The sequence below is a fragment of the Thalassophryne amazonica genome, chromosome 7, assembly GCF_902500255.1.
Source record: "Thalassophryne amazonica chromosome 7, fThaAma1.1, whole genome shotgun sequence".
Taxonomy (NCBI): domain Eukaryota; kingdom Metazoa; phylum Chordata; class Actinopteri; order Batrachoidiformes; family Batrachoididae; genus Thalassophryne; species Thalassophryne amazonica.
This window is the reverse complement of record NC_047109.1, coordinates 106,632,419-106,653,487: the sequence shown is the minus strand read 5'-3', so window position 1 is coordinate 106,653,487 and position 21,069 is coordinate 106,632,419.

Sequence of the window (21,069 nt, the reverse complement as noted above, 5' to 3'; positions counted from 1 at the left end):
TTAGGAATGGCTCAGAGACTGTTGCTTTGTTTGATAAAATTTTTTTCAAAACTGTAAGGCACAACTGAGTGGACACCATTCAATAAATTCAGCTGGTTTTCGGTAAAAGTTTTAACGGCTGATGAGAGATTTTGGTCTGGTAGTGTCGCCATAAGGACGGTCCACGGCGCCTGACGGCGATCTGCGCTTCGAGGCGGCAGCGTCTCGCCGTTTCAAGTTGAAAACTTCCACATTTCAGGCTCTGTTGACGCAGTAAGTCGTCAAAGAACAGAGAACTTTCAGAAGAAGTCGGCATGAGGAGTTTATTTGGACATTCCATTGTTAACGGTCATTTTGTAATGAAAGAACGTGCGGGCAGAGTCGCATGTCCGGGCTGGACCCGACCGCGGGGGGTTCGCGGCAGGAAAAACACCTCCGTGGAATCTTAACGGACAGGTTGGAACATGCCCAAGCTGTTAAACCATTTCTCAGTTACTCACTTGTTGAAAGCCATTAAAAGCCGCCTGAATTCTACAAATGGTTTTCAACACGGAGGTGTTTTTCCTGTCGCGGCGCACACAGATTTGCCGAGTCGTCACGGAAACGACTCGGCGAATTTGCGCGTACATCTTTCATTAAAAAAATGTCCTTAAACAGTGGAATGTCCGCATAAATTCCTCATGCCGGCCTCTTCTGAATCTTCTCTGTTCTCTCACGATGTCCTGGGTGAATTAAGCCTTAAATTAGGATGTTTTCAGCTCGAAACAGGCCGACAACAGCGCCTGGAAGCGCTGTAGGACGTTTTTTTCAAAAACTATATGGATTTGATTCATATGTTTTTACGTCAGCCAAGCTTGACCTTCATGCGCATGCATGAGTTTTGTTGGTTGCGTCATTCGCCTGTGGGCAGGCTTTGAGTGAGCACTGGTCCACCCCTCTCGTTGTTTTTTCATTGCGAGGAAATGGCGGAATGATTTGGGCTTTTTTTCCATCAGAATTTTTTCAGAAACTGTTAGAGACAGGCAGCTGGAAACGATTCGAAAAATTTATCTGGCTTTCGGTGAAAATTTTACGGGCTTCACAGAGAATAAGGAGTGTTACTACAGCTTTAAGGATGGTCCACAATGGTGCACGGCGTGGCACGCTCCGAGCCGCCATCGAGAGGCAGAAACCACCACATCATTCTAATGGATGGCTGTGTGGAGCCGGGACTGTCGTGTGCAATTTCTCTGGTTATCACAAGAGCTGGACATCAGCCATTTTCCGGCAGATTTCACTTTTAACAAGAGATTTTGTCATGGAAAGCTGCGCGGAGGCTTCGCACGTCATGACGGATTCGCTGATGGAGCGAGACAAAGAACACCTCCGTTTTGGAGTGTTAGAGGACAAGTTGGGACATGCCTTTCTCGGCTTTCAGTGGCTTACCAGTTGAGTGACTATAAGAGAAATTGTGGAGAGCTGGGCACTCAAAAACGGAGGTGTTCTTTGTCTCACTCCATCAGCGAATCCGTTGTGACGTGCGAAGCCTCCGCGCGGCTTTCCATGACAAAATCTCTTGTTAAAAGTGAAATCTGCCGCAAAATGGCTGATGTCCAGCTCTTGTGATAACCAAAGAAATTTCACACGACGGTCCCGGCTCCACACAGCCATCCGTTTAGAAATGATGTGGTGGTTTTTGCCTGTCGATGGCGGCTTGGAGCGGGCCGTCCTTAAAGCTGTAGTAACACTCCTTATTCTCTGTGAAGCCCGTAAAATTTTCACCAAAAGCCAGATAAAGTTTTCGAATGGTTTCCAGCTGCCTGTCTCTAACAGTTTCTGAAAAAATTCTGATGGAAAAAAAAGCCCTAATCATTCCGCCATTTCCTCGCAATGAAACGATGACGAGAGGGGTGAACCAGTGCTCACTCAAAGCCTGCCCACAGGCGAATGATGCAACCGACAGGTGTGAAAAAACTCAGGCATGCGCACGAAGGTTCAAGCTTGGCTGACGTAAAAACATATGAATCAAATCCATATATTTTTTGCATATAATAAAAAGGTCGGATACTTTTCTCACAGACCTCATATATATAACAACAGTTTTATAAATAAAGGTTAAACCAATATCATTTACCTTTAAAGTGCACTAAAGGCTAATGCAGGGTCTCCATGTACTGAATTGCCACTTGTAGCATTCAACAAAATGTGACAGTGTTTAAAGAATGATACAGATATGGCTGCTCTGATGTTCTCACAATATGTAAATGGTTCCAACAAGCTTGGCTCCAGAGTAAATTCATTTGTCTAGAGTAGCAAGATGAATATTTAGGCTGGTGCTGTTGGCAATTAGCAGGGATGATACTGGCCTTTGATAAGGCCTGATGAGACGTGGCGAAACCCTTCATGCATTATAATGTTTTGTGGTGTGCGACAGCGTAGGCGTTGAGAGAATTATCAGGATGAATATGGATGTCCTGTGAGCATCATGAGAGTAAATGTGCTTACTCTGTTGATTAAATTTCCCATCAGTCACCTCGCGCCATGGTTCCATGCCCCCCCCCCACTCATCTCTGTCAAGGCGGACTCGGTGGAGTGGTTAAATTGTCCATAGCGCGTAAATGCTCGTTTATAAAAGCAGACAGACGTGGCAGTTGTTTGCTGAAATTAATTACCCCTTGGAGCCACGGCAAGCGTGGACCCTAGTCAGTCAGTCACGGTCCACCACCTTCTGGGCTCTGTACCTGCAGAGAGAGAGAAGAGAGGTACTGTGACACAAGCTTTTACAACTATAAACCTCATTAGAAAGAAAGTAAAACAGTCTGAGGCAGGAAAAATGTGGCACAATTTGCTAAGTCCAACCCAAGCCTCCAGGAAACAAATAAAGCTTGTTTAATTCAAAGAAAAAAAAACCCTGAGAAAAAAAAACAACCAAAAAACGATGTAGGCATCTAGTTTATCTGTTCAAATTGTACATTTTGAGCTGTGAAACTCTTGTGTTTGGGTCCATTTCCCATACTTTGCTTGAGCAGTGTTTGGCTCTGCCACAGCCAAAGACAAACACTTGACACCGACCAAAGTGACACCAAACTAATGTCTTCATCTTCAACAAGATGAAATTAATGAACTTCAGCTCTGTCTAATGCAGCATTCTTCAAACATTAATAAAAGCTTCATCTCCGCTCTGATTTGCATAATTGCTCAAATGGATGTACTGATGCACTTTTTGTTTTTAATAAAGTGATGATTTGTGTTAAAGTGAAGTGTGCCAGGTGAAGAGGAAGAGCTGATCGGGATTTGCAAGGAGATGAAGGTGATTTGGTTCCATTTTCACTCGGTCATGTAATGAAGCATAGTGTCGTACAAGCAGTTTGTGGTTTGAAAGGATTTTTCATGCAGCACTGTGGCTACAGAGGTAGTAGAGCTGCTCATTGTGTGTGAATTAATCTCTGTCTCTTCTTGGCTGCCCGTTTCATCGACTGAGACATCAACAAGTTCCCTCTGTGATTACACTGTTTATTATTTAAACCTATCAGAAACACAGTGAAATGTTTTTCAGAACCCTTAATAGAGCTTCTGACACCCATTGTTGTCTGCCACACATTTAAACGTTCATAAATCTGTAACTGGATCGCAGTGTCTTGATTAAAAACTGGACAGAATCTGTTTGCATGACTGATTTCCCTCAAATGCAATTTAGCAGAGCTGGTGGCTCTGTGGCATGGGACATGGACAACCAACCTTTAGAATGGAGTTTGGATTCCAGGTGTGTCCAAATCAGGCTACCTTCAAGCAGTCTTCTACAAGACATGCCATCTGCATTGTCCCAATCTATCTAGCAGGTCCTGGTTAGTACTTGGCTGGGAGACCACCTAGGAACACCAGGAGCTGGGTACAAGCTTCTTCATGTACAACTGGAGTTGTGTCAGACAGACATCTGACAAAAACTTGTGCCAAATCCCAATGTAGTGGGCACCCCAAGTAACCTGGGACAGATGAAAGAAAAGCAATACCTAGATTATGAGAACTTTCTATGACTATCTACTCTCAAACCAGTGCTGAGTTACCAACACTGAAAGAATAACTCAAGTAACATTTACTAGCAATTATCAACTGAATATTTTAATTGAATTTCACTCTGTCTTTATTCATAAAAAGTAAGACTTTTCAGCTGTTCCCCTTGTTTTCACTCAGGGTTGCCACAGCAGATCCAATTTGGATCTGCATGTTGATTTGGCACAAATTCTACACTGGATGCCCTTCCTGACGCACCTCCACATTACATGGAGAATTGTGGCAGGGGTGGGGTCCCTTTGGCTCCTCCCTTGTTTTCACTTGGAGTCACCGCAGCAGATCTTGGATCATTAGTTCATGAATGTGTTCATTATAAAACAACCATCAATGCATCTTGATGCATCTTTTTTCTAAACAGAATTTCTTTTGTCTCACTGTCTGACAATTTTAAGTATTTTTAATAATCCATAGAAGGCAGAGGTATGGCCAAGTGGTTAGTGCACTTGGTTTCAGTGCAAAAGGTTCCCGGTTCAAACTCCACCCCTGGCTCATTTCTCCATGTAATGTGGAGGTCCATCAGGAAGGGCATCCAGTGAAGAATGTCTGCCACATCAACATGCAGATGCAAATTGGATGTGCTGTGAAAACAAGGGGAACAGATGAAAAGTTTTACTTTTTATGAATAAAGACAGAGTAAAATTCAATGAAAATATTCAGTTGATGAGATGAGATGAGATATACTTTATTGATCTCACAGTGGAGACATTATGTTTACACTCCAGTTACCTCAGACAGCAATTAGTCCACAATTATTACTTGTTTACCGTAATAATGGCACACATCAGAATTAAAGACAGCACATACACATTTGACATTGTTTATGTGCACTAAATTTGAAGAAGGCCATTATCCGAATTGAGGCAAGTGGGTGAAGGCCACGCAGCAACCCTGAGTTGCGCCACCATCAACTTGGGGGGAGGAACGGGAGCCTGCTGCAGCTAAAACCGCGCCGCCCCCGCGTGAGCAGAAGCCGGAGTGTTGGTGGGGTGGGGGGGGGGGGGGGGAGTGGGGGTGGTGATGGGGGGTAGGAGGGGAGTGGAGAGAGAGAGTGGAGCATGCTTCAGTCCTGTGAAACAGTTTATTGTCTTTGTGAGTTGAGAACAGCCAAATGTTCACCAGGCCGAAGACATTCCTCTGGAGGAAAACAGCAGGGCAATTTGTCCTTCAGGCTGATAAGCCTGCGTGTTGTGGTTTGAGCAGTGAAAAAACACTTTTTACAGCTTCACTTGAACAACCAAATCCCAATTATGAATTAAGAATATTCCCAATTATGAATTAAGACTATTCCCCGGCCTCCGAAATCTTCATCTGCAAGGCGCGCATCTGCTCCAAGATGTCATCCAATTTGCATCTGAGTTCATCGCAGTCTGAGAATGCACTGCCTTGCCCACCTCGTTAATCATGACGGACAAGCGAGGGGCCGTGGTTCTTGATGCCACCATCTTGCCAATTTTCCGGAAGATCAGGGCAGCACATAAGCCAGAAAGTACCAGCCCTACTACCATAAGACCAAATATGAATAAATCCTCAAATGTCCTCAACAGAGAAAGGCGCAAAGCATGCAACATGCCACGACTCCCAGGAGTCGAGAACATAGCCCGCTGGATACGTTCCATCTGGGCAGGTAGGATCCCACGGTCCTGACCTTCTTGTACAAAAATGGTGTCACTAGCATTCGAGACAAGCTGATCAATTCCATGGTTAATCCAAAGTAGTCCAATAGATCCAGTATCCAATATAATTTGAGGAATTCAGTCTGGTGAAGTAGGGACTTGAAGGTTAAAGCAGAGAGCAGAGATAAGGGAGAGTGGAGGAGATGCGACCGCCCTCATCGGAGTCCCAAGCTGAAATAATTGCTAGTAAATGTTACTTGAGTTATTCTTTTAGATAAACTAATATTTGCAAGTAAAATTTACTCAAGAATTCTCCTTGTAAAATTTACTTGGAATTTCTGAGTGTAAAAACTTGCCTAGGTTTTTTTTTCAAGTAAATATTCCAATTTTTTTTTTCAGTGTAGCACTGTGGAAGATACTTCTCATAGTACCCCTTAGTGATTACTTTTTTTTTTTACTGCAAAACAGTTAATGCAAAACAAGTACAACTAAGTCCTAGATTGGCCCTGAGGCCCATTAATGCCAGTACTTATCCCTGAATTCTGTAGCGTGTTGCAGATGAGAGCAATGACTTCCCCTGGTCTACATATTGGAAGCCCAGCTCTTATCCCATTGAGCTACCTGCTGTATGTCAATGCACAAGGTTAAAAAACAAACAAATAAACATATACTGTCCCTGTGAATAAATGGGCTGAACAGACACCAATAATAGACACTCGTGTTTCTACCCAACATGTGTCATCTGTTAGTATGAATTACATCAGCTGTCAATTGTCCCATCAGTGTGTTTGAAGATCTGCTTGGGGATACTAACCGCAGGACATCCAAGTCATTGTAACGCTCTGAAACACAATATTGCCATAGATATTGCTTTCACATTCTTAAAGTGTTGATGCTTGCTTTCCTCTCATTCAGTTTATTGGACCACAGGAACCAAAACCAGTTTATTTTGTGTTTGCAAGAGCATCTGTGTTTGCATCTCAGAAGACTTGCAAAGGGACAACTTCCTTCATGCTGCGTGTGGCAATTGGATGCAATAGTCCATTTACCACTGTGAATGCGCTGTGTGCAAATGCCACAGCGTGTGTGCGCCGATGTCCTGACCAATGTTTTCCCTGAAAACGTACCATAACAGCTGCTGTAAAACAGGACTGTCATCATCGTGACTTCTTCTGTTTTCCCAGCTGGATCTGAACCGAGATGTGAACCTTGTAGTCCTCTTTGTGTCTGTGTTGGGTTTTTTTTCGGGTTTAGTGTTTGTTATACATCTGGTGGTCAGTGATGAGAGAAGTACATCCCTGTGTCACAGCATGCCCTTTTCCTGCTCCATTTCAAAAACTGCTTTGATAACCGGAGGCTTTAAGAACACATTGTGCCAGTAAAAACACTTTGATATTTTCTTCCAGCTGTCAGCTTTTGTGTAGTATTTGCCAAGAGTTGGACACAGACAATAGTGCTCCTCTGGAGGAGATGCAAAAATAAATTATTAAATGCAGACATTTTAGGAACTTTGGAATTTTGATTCACTGCAATATTTAGATTTTTCAACAGGAAATCCATTCCAAATATCCAAGCATTGCTATTCCAAGAATTCCAACAAATTTAATTCTTCTGCCTCATTAAACAAAGTTGCTAACCTCTTTACAAACATTAAAAAAAAAAAAAAAATGCAGTGAGATTGGGATTTTTGCTACCAATATGTGGACCTAGGTTCAATTCCTGGTCCCTGCTGTCTGTGTCAGTGTGCAAGACACTTCATCTGCATGGTCTCAGTCCACCCAGCTTTAAATGGGTACTGGCCTTGAGTGGGGAAGTAACCTGCAATGTACTGGCATCATGTTCATGTGGAGTCATGGAATCTCATCCACTTCACGGTCCAGAATCTGGTGATATACACCAGCACCACTGAGCCTCAAATAAACAAGAACTGTTCCTGATCATCGGGTATTATAAAATAATTATTAAAAAACTTATTTTGGCCTCTTCTCTTCACTTGGGGTTACAGCAGTGGATCGACAGCTTGACTTGGTACATGTTTTACTCTGGATACCTGTCCAGACACAAGTCAAGATACAGTGGGCATGTGTAGTCTTGAACCAGGACCTTCTTCTGTGAATATTGACCACTGCACTACTGCACTGCAATGATAACCTCATTACATACAACCTAAGCATCTCAAAAAATTTTAGGACATTACAAAAATAAAATAAAAAATATAATTATATATCTTTCAACTTACAAAATAAATGATGTATTTTTAAGGTTAAAATAGTTGTAACAAATTTAACTTATGTATGTGATGGATTTAGAATGACTGGTGACCCCAGAGCAGAGAACAACACTAGTGGCTAAAAGTTCAAGTCTTTATTGACAACTGGCATACAGGCATTTGTCAATAAGCACCAGAAAATAAGTCCATGAAAACACAGAGTACAGTAATGGCAAATGGAGACTCCAGGTAAACAAGTGATAGGTCAGAGTACACACTGAAGGCAGTCCACGTGGCAAAATTGTCCATGTGGGAAAAAGAAGAAACACAATGCTATTGGTTAGAATGCAATAAACATACATACCAGGAACCAGTGTAATTTGCTGTTAAGGTCAGCACTAGGAAGGCAAATGCAGAGAGAAAATGTGAGAAGATGGGCATGGGAGAGAGAGGGTGTGGACACACAAATCATCCGTGACACAATGAACAACAAAATGGAGTGTGCATATGAACTTGAAGCCACAGAAATACACTCTGAACAGGAATGTCAAAATCACCAGAGGAAGTGTTAGAATTATTTGATATTAGTAAACTTGCATTATTTTAAAAATTTTTTAGATGCATTAAATTTCTGCATTTCAGCCCTGCAACACATTCAAACAAGCATTTACCACTTTGTAATTTTACAATTCCTTTTTGCAACACTTAAGAAATGTTGGCATTGAAGGGACCAAGACATGAAGCATGTCAGGTGTTATTTTGTGCCATTCTTCCTGTAAACATCGTAAGGTGTGCAACAGTACAGGGTTGTCGTTGTTGCGGTGGTGGGGGTTGTTAGTGGGCCCCCTTTTTTGGGCTGTGTGAGGTACCTACTGGTTGAGTGAAGGTGGTGCGTGCCTCTGGCAGTAGCAGCTAGTTTTGGCTGTTCTGTAGCTACCTGTGTGGGGACCTCAGTCCTGGAGAGTGCAGTGGTGCTTGAGGTGCTTCTGGCATTTTTCTCCGGCAGGTGGTTTCAGGTGGGGCATTGGACCGTTCACTCCATGGGCTCTGAGATGGCTCGTCCAAGGGCCAATCGTGTGATGCATTATCAGAGAATAAAGGGGTTAAGGTACAAGAGAATTTTCTGTCACATTTTATCACAATATTACCAGTACTTAACCGGTCTACACAGATAGTCCTGCCTCTGAATATCAGTGTTGAGGTGTATTTTTGAATTACTGCCCGTTTGGGTACTGATATGTAAAATCTGTTTTTCTTCAGACTGGAGGCTTTTCAATGGAAACTCTAAGGGCCCCTTCACACATAACAAAATTGAAGCTGACTATCGCACAAAGGAGGAATTGCATGCCATTCATGAAAAATCAGAGCCACCTTCTCCTGTTGCCACAACTATCGTGCACACAAGCGGCCGAAAGACAGCAAATGCCCTGCGCATGCTCATTTGATCCCCCTCTCGGCAGGTGTTGGCCAAATTCCAGATGGCACACACGAACATCTAACAACGCTCTCTGCCCACTTAGAAAAGGTGGGCTATTCGTGCACCTGTTATGATAGCAGACAGCAGACGACCACATTCCAACTGTTTGTGAAAAGTGTCCCCCCCCCCCCCCCCCACACACACACACACAAAATGATGTGTGGGGTGTGTCATCGTCCGCTCTTACTCCACTGCTGTGTGCACAGCTTTCCACGTGCTCGCACTGTGTTCGTGTGCGTGAACACGAGCGTGCACAAAACCATCGCCAAGGTTTCGTGGACACCTGTTCGACCGTACATTGCTCCTGACAACAGCTGGAATGTTTTGTGGTTCCCCATTTCATTTTTGTTTCACGGATTTTCATCCGGTTTCTGCATCTTTCGTGTTATGTGTGAAGGGGGCCTAAGGGTTGTACTAACACAAAACGTAAAACGGTGTGGGGAGTAGTGAGTTAGTGGCCACATAGTCATGTTGATCTTGCTATATGATTCACATGGCTACGTGGCTTGTAACTCCATTTCGTTCATCTTAACAGATACTGTTCAGATTCTTTAGGATAATTTGGTAACCTTCAAAAAAGGAATACACATCTTATTTTTTGTGGCTTGTATGAAAGGAAAAAAATGAATAGCAGGCTAACAGCGGCTTATCCAGTGCCTCGCTGCAGTCACTGACGGCTAGCTACAGTTGCCCATAGTATATGCTCAGGGTACGGCGTATGCTCACCAATATTATGGGTCACACACCAAGGACTCCACACCTATATCTTACATTTTAAAGTCAGATGTATGTGGGTGCGTTACACCCTCCGGATTTCTTTCGGTCATTCACAGTCTGCAAGTAGATTCAAACATTTCCACACATACATTCATATACCTCATGCCTTCACATATAATAGTGATGTGATCACTGGTACCTGCCTGATCACCTCCTCTATCAAGTATGGTCTATCTTCTCTCTCATCTTTCTAAGTAGGAGAACTTGCACAATCAGGGACTGACTAAATGCTTTTTTACCCCACTGTATGTGCATATATATATATATATATATATATATATCTATATATATATATATATATATATATCAGTAAAGACAAGATGTTTAAAAAAGAAAATTCAACCTCAACAGGGAAGATAAAGAATTCAAGTCTTTGGTTTGAAATCATCTCTATTATTTATATGAGAATTTTCTTTCTTTCTTCTTTTTTTTCTTTTGTCAGTGTACCATCACATAGCATGTCAGTGTGAAATACAGAGATGGAATGAAACAAAAACAAATATATATTTTGCTGGAGAGTCAGTCAAGGCCAATTGGATATTAAAGTTAATTAAATTAATTAAAATTTTACTACTGTCATTATGGCTGTCTTACCAGTCAACAGTGTAATTGGTTGCATGGTAGCAGAGTACAGTGTGAGATCTAAAGAATGCTCCACTCATAATGGAACTGCACCATGTAGTTGGAAGAATCAATCCTCTCTTTGTTTTCTCAAACAGCAGTGTCAGCAGCACTTTAATTTTTCATGAAAAAAACAGCGTGCTTCTCATACATAGTAGACGCACACACTCATACACGTAGAACTGATGTTCTTGTCTTCTTCTTTGGTATTCCGCCCATAGTGCCATTGAATGAATAATCTTCCTCCATCAGACTACTTAACTCTCTGCACATGGAATGGCTTTGACTCCAAAGGCTCAGGAGTGCAAACTACTTAACTACAAGTGGAACACAATCGATACAGACACTTTTGCTTGCACTGCCATTACAATGCACTTCCATATTTCCCTGTGAAGCTGCTGCAAGTTGATCTCATACTTTGTTACCACCATTCAGCTTGAGGAGCAAATTATTTTTTCTTACAAATCATGAATAGATTTTATGGATAAAATTTGTATCCAAATTCCAAAATAGTATCCAAAATACTTTTAAAAGGACACCTTTTTATGATGTTGTTATACAGTAGTGTTCAGAATAATAGTAGTGCTATGTGACTAAAAAGATTAATCCAGGTTTTGAGTATATTTCTTATTGTTACATGGGAAACAAGGTACCAGTAGATTCAGTAGATTCTCACAAATCCAACAAGACCAAGCATTCATGATATGCACACTCTTAAGGCTATGAAATTGGGCTATTAGTAAAAAAAAAAGTAGAAAAGGGGGTGTTCACAATAATAGTATGGTGGCATTCAGTCAGTGAGTTTGTCAATTTTGTGGAACAAACAGGTGTGAATCAGGTGTCCCCTATTTAAGGATGAAGCCAGCACCTGTTGAACATGCTTTTCTCTTTGTAAGCCTGAGGAAAATGGGATGTTCAAGACATTGTTCAGAAGAACAGTGTAGTTTGATTAAAAAGTTGATTGGAGAGGGGAAAACTTATACACAGGTGCAAAAAATTATAGGCTGTTCATCTACAATGATCTCCAGTGCTTTAAAATGGACAAAACAACCAGAGACGCGTGAAAGAAAATGGAAAACAACCATCAACATGGATAGAAGAATAACCAGAATGGCAAAGGCTCACCCATTGATCAGCTCCAGGATGATCAAAGACAGTCTGGAGTTACCTGTAAGTGCTGTGACAGTTAGAAGACGCCTGTGTGAAGCTAATTTATTTGCAAGAATCCCCCGCAAAGTCCCTCTGTTAAATAAAAGACATGTGCAGAAGAGGTTACAATTTGCCAAAGAACACATCAACTGGCCTAAAGAGAAATGGAGGAATATTCTGTGGACTGATGAGAGTAAAATTGTTCTTTTTGGGTCCAAGGGCTGCAGACAGTTTGAGAGATGACCCCCAAACTCTGAATTCAAGCCACACTTCACAGTGAAGCATGGTGGTGCAAGCATCATGATATGGGCATGTTTCTCCTACTATGGTGTTGGGCCTATATATCGCATACCAGGTATCATGGATCAGTTTGGATATGTCAGAATACTTGAAGAGATCATGTTGCCTTATGCTGAAGAGGACATGCCCTTGAAATGGGTGTTTCAACAAGACAATGACCCCAAGCACACTAGTAACCGAGCAAAATCTTGGTTCCAAACCAACAAAATTAATGCCTCGCAGATGTGAAGAAATCATGAAAAACTGTGGTTATACAACTAAATACTAGTTTAGTGATTCACAGGATTGCTAAAAAAGCAGTTTGAACATAATAGTTTTGAGTTTGTAGTGTCAACAGCAGATGCTACTATTACTGTGAACACCCCCTTTTCTACTTTTTTTTTACTAATAGCCCAATTTCATAGCCTTAAGAGTGTGCATATCATGAATGCTTGGTCTTGCTGGATTTGTGAGAATCTACTGAATCTACTGGTACCTTGTTTCCCATGTAACAATAAGAAATATACTCAAAACCTGGATTAATCTTTTTAGTCACATAGCATTACTATTATTGTGAACACTACTGTACATAGGTCACCAGGGGTCTAAAGATTGGAACTAAAAATGTCCCATAGATGCTTAGGTGGGACAGGTCGAGTCTGAGAGTATGTGCCAGTGCCACGCATTGCTGCATCCACCATATCATAGAACCACCTTGAAATGTAGATGGCAACTACCCAGACAAACAACCAGTCCAACCCCACCGCTCAGAAATAACCATCTACGTGCTGCAGCTATGTGAAACATAGGTGGCGCTTTGGCTTTTCTTCAGCCACTGGGGTCCTCAACACTGAGGCAGATGTATACTGGCTCATGACCAGAGAAATACACCACATGGCCAAGATGGTGTAGCTGATGTTTTCCCACAGTGCGAGTGATACTACTCATCTTAGCATTTGTTTGATACAAACTCATTCAGTCTGTCTATAACTGGTTCATCAGCCACCCATGATTTATTGTTCTGTACCTCCTAGTATAATTCCCCATCTAGAACCCAATTGATGAGTTTTGTTTATTTATTTATCTTTGTTTGTTTCCTGGCATGGTGAAGATGTATGCCTTTTATCCAGACATTGGAGGATGCATGTCTTGAAGTTGCCATGGGGGCTTCCTCTGGTTGGATCCATCTCTCCATAAGATTCTTTCCTCACTGTTTAATCAGCGAGAACATCGTTGATGATGCAGATGAATTTCTGTGGCCAGACCAACATAGAAGAAACTATGTAGCTTCATTTCTTTTTTGTTTGTTTGTTTGTTTTACACATTTGACATTTTTGTGCGTGCGAGAATATTTTTGCATACAGAACAACCTTTATGTTACTCCATGTTTTTCCCTTGTTGGATATATAAAGAGCTATACCCCAAATACAAGTGTGTGAAAATACTGCAATTTGGGCAAAAATAAAATATTGGGTACAATCTTCCACCCAGAACAAGGTGTGCTCATAGTGTAATGCAAATATTATTGCTAATTTCTGCCACACACCTCTGTGATTTTATCATGTGGTACCACAAAATGTTTGCAACATAGAGTAACAAAAACATGGCTTGAAGACCAAAGCGAGCAGTGTGTTTGTAGTATTTAAAGAGTGTAGCAGTCAGAAAGCCTCCTATGGTAGGTTCACGACATATGTACGAGAGCAGGTGTTCAATTTTGACAGGGGTCTGAACTTTCAACAACATTTCAATTGAAATCATAGATCACTCATAATACATCTTTATTATGTGTAACAACCCATACTTTGATACACAAATCACATTACAAAAGCCAATCACATGCTGCAACAACAGCTATAAAATGCTCATTCAAACCATCTGTGTCACAGTATATGACAGCGTGCACAAACTAGCACAACAGAAAATTTCTAGTCAAAGACAGATGGAACAGTTTATAGCTTAACTTAAAAAGTGATGCAAATGACGGGTCTTCATACTTCCATTCATTAATTCAGGATGTGAAGTCCATCGCAAAAAATGGCTGAAGAAGCTGCACCCTATGAGCACAGCCGTGCACAGTCAACAGTGAACTCTTCCCATATAGAAGATGCAACAGGTGTTAAAGAACATAATATTCACAAATGTGTTAATCCAACTGTCATAGCAGCTTCCATCATGCAAGAGTCTGTCTGTTTTGAGAGCTGATTTGTACTGTATGCGCAGACAACTTCATTTCTGAGTTTGTTCTGACTGACACAAGCACTTGGTATATTTGTGCCTTAAAAGTAGTGGCAGGTGCCACTCTGACTTGTTGAACGTATTTTACAGTCACAACACACTCTTGACAAATGGAGAGGATGAATGCAAACTTGGTGTTATATTGAACGTATCAGTGTTTTTAGGTGGCAGAAAGTCCTATTCATATGATTGAATGTGTACGTGCGTGTGTGTGTGCGTGCATGTCATGTTGACACAAAACAACAATTTCTAAAGATATGAAACAATTTTGATTACAGTGTTTGATTTGCTAGAGATTTGTAACTTTTAGTATTCTGTGTTTGTGGTTTTGTGTTTTTGGAAAATGACCAAATTGAGAGCATGAATTAAATTATGTTTGTGCAAGCCTCACAAATTCAAGACCATGCCGCTGAGTATAATAGAGTAATTTATACATGTCTTTAATAATTCAGAGGCACGCTGGTAAGTCTGTAGGAATTTATAGGGCAAAATAGTGGTAAAAATCTACTTTAATGAAAACCAGTTTCACCAAATTTTGAATTGATTCTTATTTGATGCATTTGCACTTTTTGTTAAGTCAATATTAATGATCCATCGCCGATCTGGAGTGTATTTGCAATCATGCATCCCTATAACCAGCCACATCCTCCAACCCCTTTAGAGATTTTAGAACATTCCCAGGTCAGATGAGAAGTCTAATCCCTTCATTGTGTTCGTGGTCTGCGCCACAATTTCAGACATGCCTGGAAAACCCAATAGGCTTCATAGTCAGATGCCCATACCACATCCCCAGATTGCTTTCTATGCAGAGGAGCAGTGGCTCTATTTAATCTCTCCTTTTTTATTCCTGGATGACAAATGAGGAATTATTCAATTGATCAAATGTTGACAGAACATTATCAACAACAATAGGTTAAACTGCATGGTTTCACATTGGAGGAACGTTAATGAGTCCCAATGGGAAATTTGTTCATGCAGCAATTAGCACAGCACAGCTAGATACACTACTGAGCACAAAACACCCTCTACGTCAACGATCGTATTAATTATGAATGCATAGGTTATTATAATACCTCTCCGTATAGTGTAATAGATTGTGAACCGAGTGCAGTCTCAAAGATATTAGTTTCAGTTCCTTGAATTAATAAAGTAATACCCCCCCCCCCCCCGCTAACAGTTAACAAGGTAATATGGATGACAGTGGAAGTGTTTGTTGGAGCAGCGTCCAGGCTCGCTTCCAGGCACGATGACACTGTGTGACAAACGCTGTGTTCTTTAATTACGTATGACTTAATAAAAATTCTCAGGCTTAATTTGATGCTATAGTTGCATGAAACTGCTATTGACTGAGTTGCTATTATGCACATCCTCTGTTATTGATGCATAATTTGCTCAGGTTAGGATGTTGAAAGAGCAAAACATGCAGATCTTTAATTAATGATGTCCTTGAGAAATTGACAGCTCAGTGATGCCTCATTTAACTCATTTCAATTTAAAGGTGCAGTCCTTTTCAATTTCTTTTTTTTTCTTTTAAGTCATGAAAAGGATTTTCTTCTGCATCACTATAATTTTGTTGCATAGTATTGACATATTAGTCTATAAATTAGCCATGAAACATAATATCCAACAGGATTTAGAGTGTTATTGCAAAGTTGAACAAAAATTATCTGGTCTGCAAACAGTTTCGAATTTTGACCCATGTGGAATAAAATACAGCGACAAAATGCTAACATGAAAAAAACAAAATACCAGCTGTAGTTTTGCGATATATCACAGAAATAACTTACTTACGAGTACTTTACAAAAACTGTGTGGTATGCTTATGTATTTTGGATCAAGGATGAACACTGCAAAAAACGTAAAGTTGATAGGATGAATATTTTTGGAGAAATGTGCACTATTAAGTAACAACAGTCAACAATAGACATTGTACTGCAATGCACCATGGGAGTTTGGGGTTTTGGGTTTTAAATGTTATTGTGGTTCATATTAGTTTAACAGTGTTGTTAGTATTGCTTTATTGTGCTTTTGCAGTTCAGTTAGTTTAGTCAGTTTAGCTATGTGTCATGTTGCCGTTACCATGAGTGAGTTAAGTGTCATGTTGCTGTTACCATGAGTGAAAACTGTAGTGCATTTGTTGTCTTCCGCCACCATCTCTGTTTGTGGGTGTGTAAAAATAAAAGCACCTGCTTGCGGCAGAATGCAGAAAAGACAAAAAGCTGTGTTTGCGTGTATGCAACTTTGATCATAGACAAACTGGGGAGAGCTGACATTTGCTGTTTGGTATGCTTATGTGTTTTTGGGTCAAGGATGAATGTTGTCAAATGGAACGTTGATACACTAATCTTTTTGGAGAAACTATGGATATTAGCTAACAACGCTGAACAACAGATGTTGATAATTACATTCTGGACTCATACACCACTCCAACAGGGGGCAGTAAATCATCTATATCAGGGTTGGGCAACTTGTTCCAGAAAGGGCCAAGAGGGTGCAGGTTTTCTTTGCAGCCACTGACTCCACCAGGTGATTTCATTGATTAATATCACTTTGAGCAGATGGAATCAATTAATCAGTGAAATCACCTGGTGGAGTCAGTGGCTGCAAAGAAAACCTGCACCCTCTTGGCCCTTTCTGGCACAAGTTGCCCACCCCTGATCTATATATTAAAAGTGTGTGTGCGTTCGTGATTTTATTTAGCAAGTTCAATGTAAGTACATAATTGTAAATACATTAAGAGTACATGGATCACACAAGAAAGTGAAAAGACTTTTTTCCATTGTGGTCCATTTAAAAATCAAATGACAAAATAGAAGTAATAATAAAACAATAATAATAATACTGTGTATATGATAAGAACCTCAAAAATTATGAATACATTAAGACAGTAAATTAACATTAAAAAATTACATAATTAAGAGGAAATAAAAGGGTTGAGTTCTTCTAAAAACTGTTGAGTTCTAAGGTTCTAAAAACATTCTGGACTCACATGTCATTCCAACTCATTATGGAAACTTTGCACAGTTTATTACCACCCTTGAAAAATGTCAGCTACCTATTTTCTAAACACTACCCAGTCTAGAGCCTGTGGATCCCCATGGGCAATGTGCTAGTTTTTGTTTATTATTCAACCAGGGTTCTAGTTTTTGGAAATGCACCCAAATGCAACTGAGTCTAAAAATTTCAGTTCATCATGGGTTAACTTTTTTGATCAAATAAAAGAACAAAACAAAACACTGATTTTCATTGTTTTCTAGCAAAAGCTCATCAGAATATGATACAGGACTATGGGGTTGCAAAAATGTTGTTTCTCTAGCACAAGCACACACACACACACACACACACACACACAGAGCGCTGCAGTCAGACAGCAGAGCAGTCTTTTCATATGTGGCTCACTGTGCTTATGTAAGAGTACTACTTAAACCTGGTTACATCACGTACCAGGCAGCACTGTGTCAGTGGGGTACTATGCCACACCATCACTGTGCTAAATACATACTCTGGTTTGGGCCCTTCATGAGGAAACTTTGAACTCAATATCTCTCTGAGCGCTAAACGGTTTGAACACAGATTTTTAGGGCCATTTATGCAAATGAATATTTTTTCTTTTTTTAATTGACAGAAAGCTGAATGTGGTTTGGAAGAGAATCCCATTAAAACTTGGGTTGTTCTGCAGGAGCCAATATTATTATTAAAAAGAATAATAAAAAATACACCACTGCATTAAGCTGATGTGGTACAGCAAAAATGTAGATGGGTTGGTGGATGGTTTAGGCCGCCTCAGACAATCTGTGCAGACAATAACTCAATATATACCATCATACATCTCCAACTTAAAAGGACCCACAATGAGGACAACCATAAAAAAAAAAAAAAAAAAAAAAAAAAAAAAAAAACGCAAATTTGTTGAGCCTACAGTTTGTAATGTCCCATAGACATGCTGGAATGAGCTAACAATGTAAATACAGGACAAATATACAGTAGAACAGGAAGTAAAACTGGAATTAAACAATGATTAGAACATGTGAATGTGATCATTTGTCTCATTAGGAAACTTTTATATTTTCAGAAACAGGATTAGCATGAACCAATTCATACACTTTGTGACATTGTGATAAAGAAAGTGGTACTAACTGGTACTAAAGTTCAACAAATGTCAGTCTTAAAACCACACGTGTTGGCTTTTCTTCAACTCAGCAATATGCTTTAACTGCACCAGTTTGGTGAAACACCTGCTATCATACGCAACCTGTATTTATTTGAAGAGTGTTTTCTGGAAATCCTACACAATTAGCATGATTCAGCAACAAGTGCAAAAATCCTCGTAGGCAGTGTAACAGCGGGAGCATTATTTGGAACTGAAGCAAAGAAGCAATATTTTGCTGGAACAACAACAAAAAGAAAATGGGGACACAGAATAGTCTCAGTTTCTCAAACAGGGTTATTGCACAAGGTGCCTTTCTACTAAGATTTCCCAGGATCCAAAAAATGGCATGAAACGACTTAATATGTCTTGCCTCCTAACAGGTTGGCTTCTAAAGTGCAGACCTGGAAACTGGCTGGCTTATGAAGTCCAGACCCTAACCCAAAAATGAAAGAAAGGAGCGGCACCCTCAGCCAGACATGATTGAGGTCTTCAACTGTTTCAGCTTCAGATTTTTACTCTGATGTGGGACGATCAAAAAAGACGTTTTAAGCCATATGTCTGTGATGGCTCTCAGTTGTCCAGGTGGTTTCCATAGTAGAGAAGCTTGAATCTTCAACTGGACTGGGTTGCTTGACTGACTGGGTTGCTCCTGTCTTGACTATTGTAGAGAAGAATGTTCTTCTCTACAAGAGTCAAGACAGAAGTCAGACTAGCAGAGCAAGAAATTTAGCTGAGGAAGCTTCTGCGATTAGAAGAGAAACATCCTTGCGTCAAGCAACCCAGTCCAGTTGAAGATTCAAGCTTCTCTACTTTTAAGCCATGTTCACTACAAATACCCCGTTTAAACATGATAAGTCTGAACATGATTGAAGCTGTTTGAAAGAGTTTGAAAGGTACCACATTCTATTGATTTCAAGAGTAGTAATGAAATTTTTGAACAGTTCAAAAATTTGGATCCCGATTTCAAATCTGGTGCCGATGATGGCCGTCACTACTATGTATACCAATTTTGTTCAAGTTGGATCAAAGAGTTACTATGATGTTTCAAAACCTGCCCAGATTTGCTGTTCGGGATTAAATGGGAAGGAACAGCTTACTAACTGAATGGTTACTTTAATGAATTAGACAGAAATCTTACTTCTGGTTTTTGGAATCTAATAATAGTAATGTCTGAAGAGGAAAAACAACAAGCTGTTTGTACAGTACTTTGACTTCATACATGTGACCACATGCAGTTGCATCTGTGAACTGCAGGGGACAGTATAACTTTGTGAGTATTACAAGGCCCCACAAAGAAGGAGAAACTGTTCAGCTGGGAAAACAAAATTAAAACGCCATCGATTGTTGATGTGGAACAATGTGATTTTGTCAAAATATCTGTCACTATGTTGATCCTCAGTGACACATATGCCGACGAGCAGGTGTGAAATCACCAGGGAGAGGTGGTTTAGTGCTAATCTGATAGTAACTTTAATCCATTCTCACGCAAATCACTCATGGAAAACAAGAATATTTTCACTCAAAGAAAGCACACACCATCTGTAGGATACATAGTGCATTACGTGAAAGATAATCACAACAAACAATAGAATAAATATTCAATAATAATCAAAATATAGTAATAAAAAAGCATATCGGAAAATATAATAATGATGCAGGTGGCACCACAGTTTGAAATGTTATGAATTTTTCGCAAATGCGTTTTGGCCTGGATGTTCAGATTGGTTTCTGGGTGTATTCTGTTATTATCCTAGCAACTTTCCACGCCATGCAAAGCTCCCCCATGATCTTTACGCAGAGCTGTGTGTCCCCCCCCACCACCACCTCTCACAGCTTTACAGCTCTGTGGTAGAAACACACACACACAAAAGCCCAAACTAACCTGTTAATAATGTCAAAAACATTTTCACGAGTGTGTGTGTTTTGTCGGACACACAAGTCACACATAGCAGTTGCGTGTGTCTCTACACCGGGGAGTGTTTCACATTTCTGCCTCAATCTTTCTACATCATGAATGCCTTATAGTCCACATATAATTCCACACCGTCTTCTAGCTGTGACTGTGTTTTCGCTGCGAGTTAGGTGCAATCACTTTTTGAATGTACGCCTGCATGTGCAGCCGTCACCCGACAGCAGGACAAATATGTATATAAAAATTCCTCACCATCAAAATGGGATTATAAGTAAAGTGAGTAAAGTTGCACTGTATCAACTGTAGAGTGACGCAGACAGCAGTCACATGATTGTTTCCGTGTGACTGAATTACTATAGCAACCGATGTAGATAAGAGTTGCTTGTGATTCGTTATGGGACACACAAATCGGATCTCACTTGTTATAGATATTGTAGACCAGTGGTGTCCAAACTATTCCAAAAAGGGCCGAGAGGGTGCAGGTTTTCTTTGCAGCCACTGACTCCAGGAGGTGATTTCACTGATTAAGATCCTTTTGAGCAGGCGGGATGAGTTCATCAGTGAAATCACCTGCTGGAGACAGTGGCTGCAAAGAAAACCTGCACCCTCTCGGCCCTT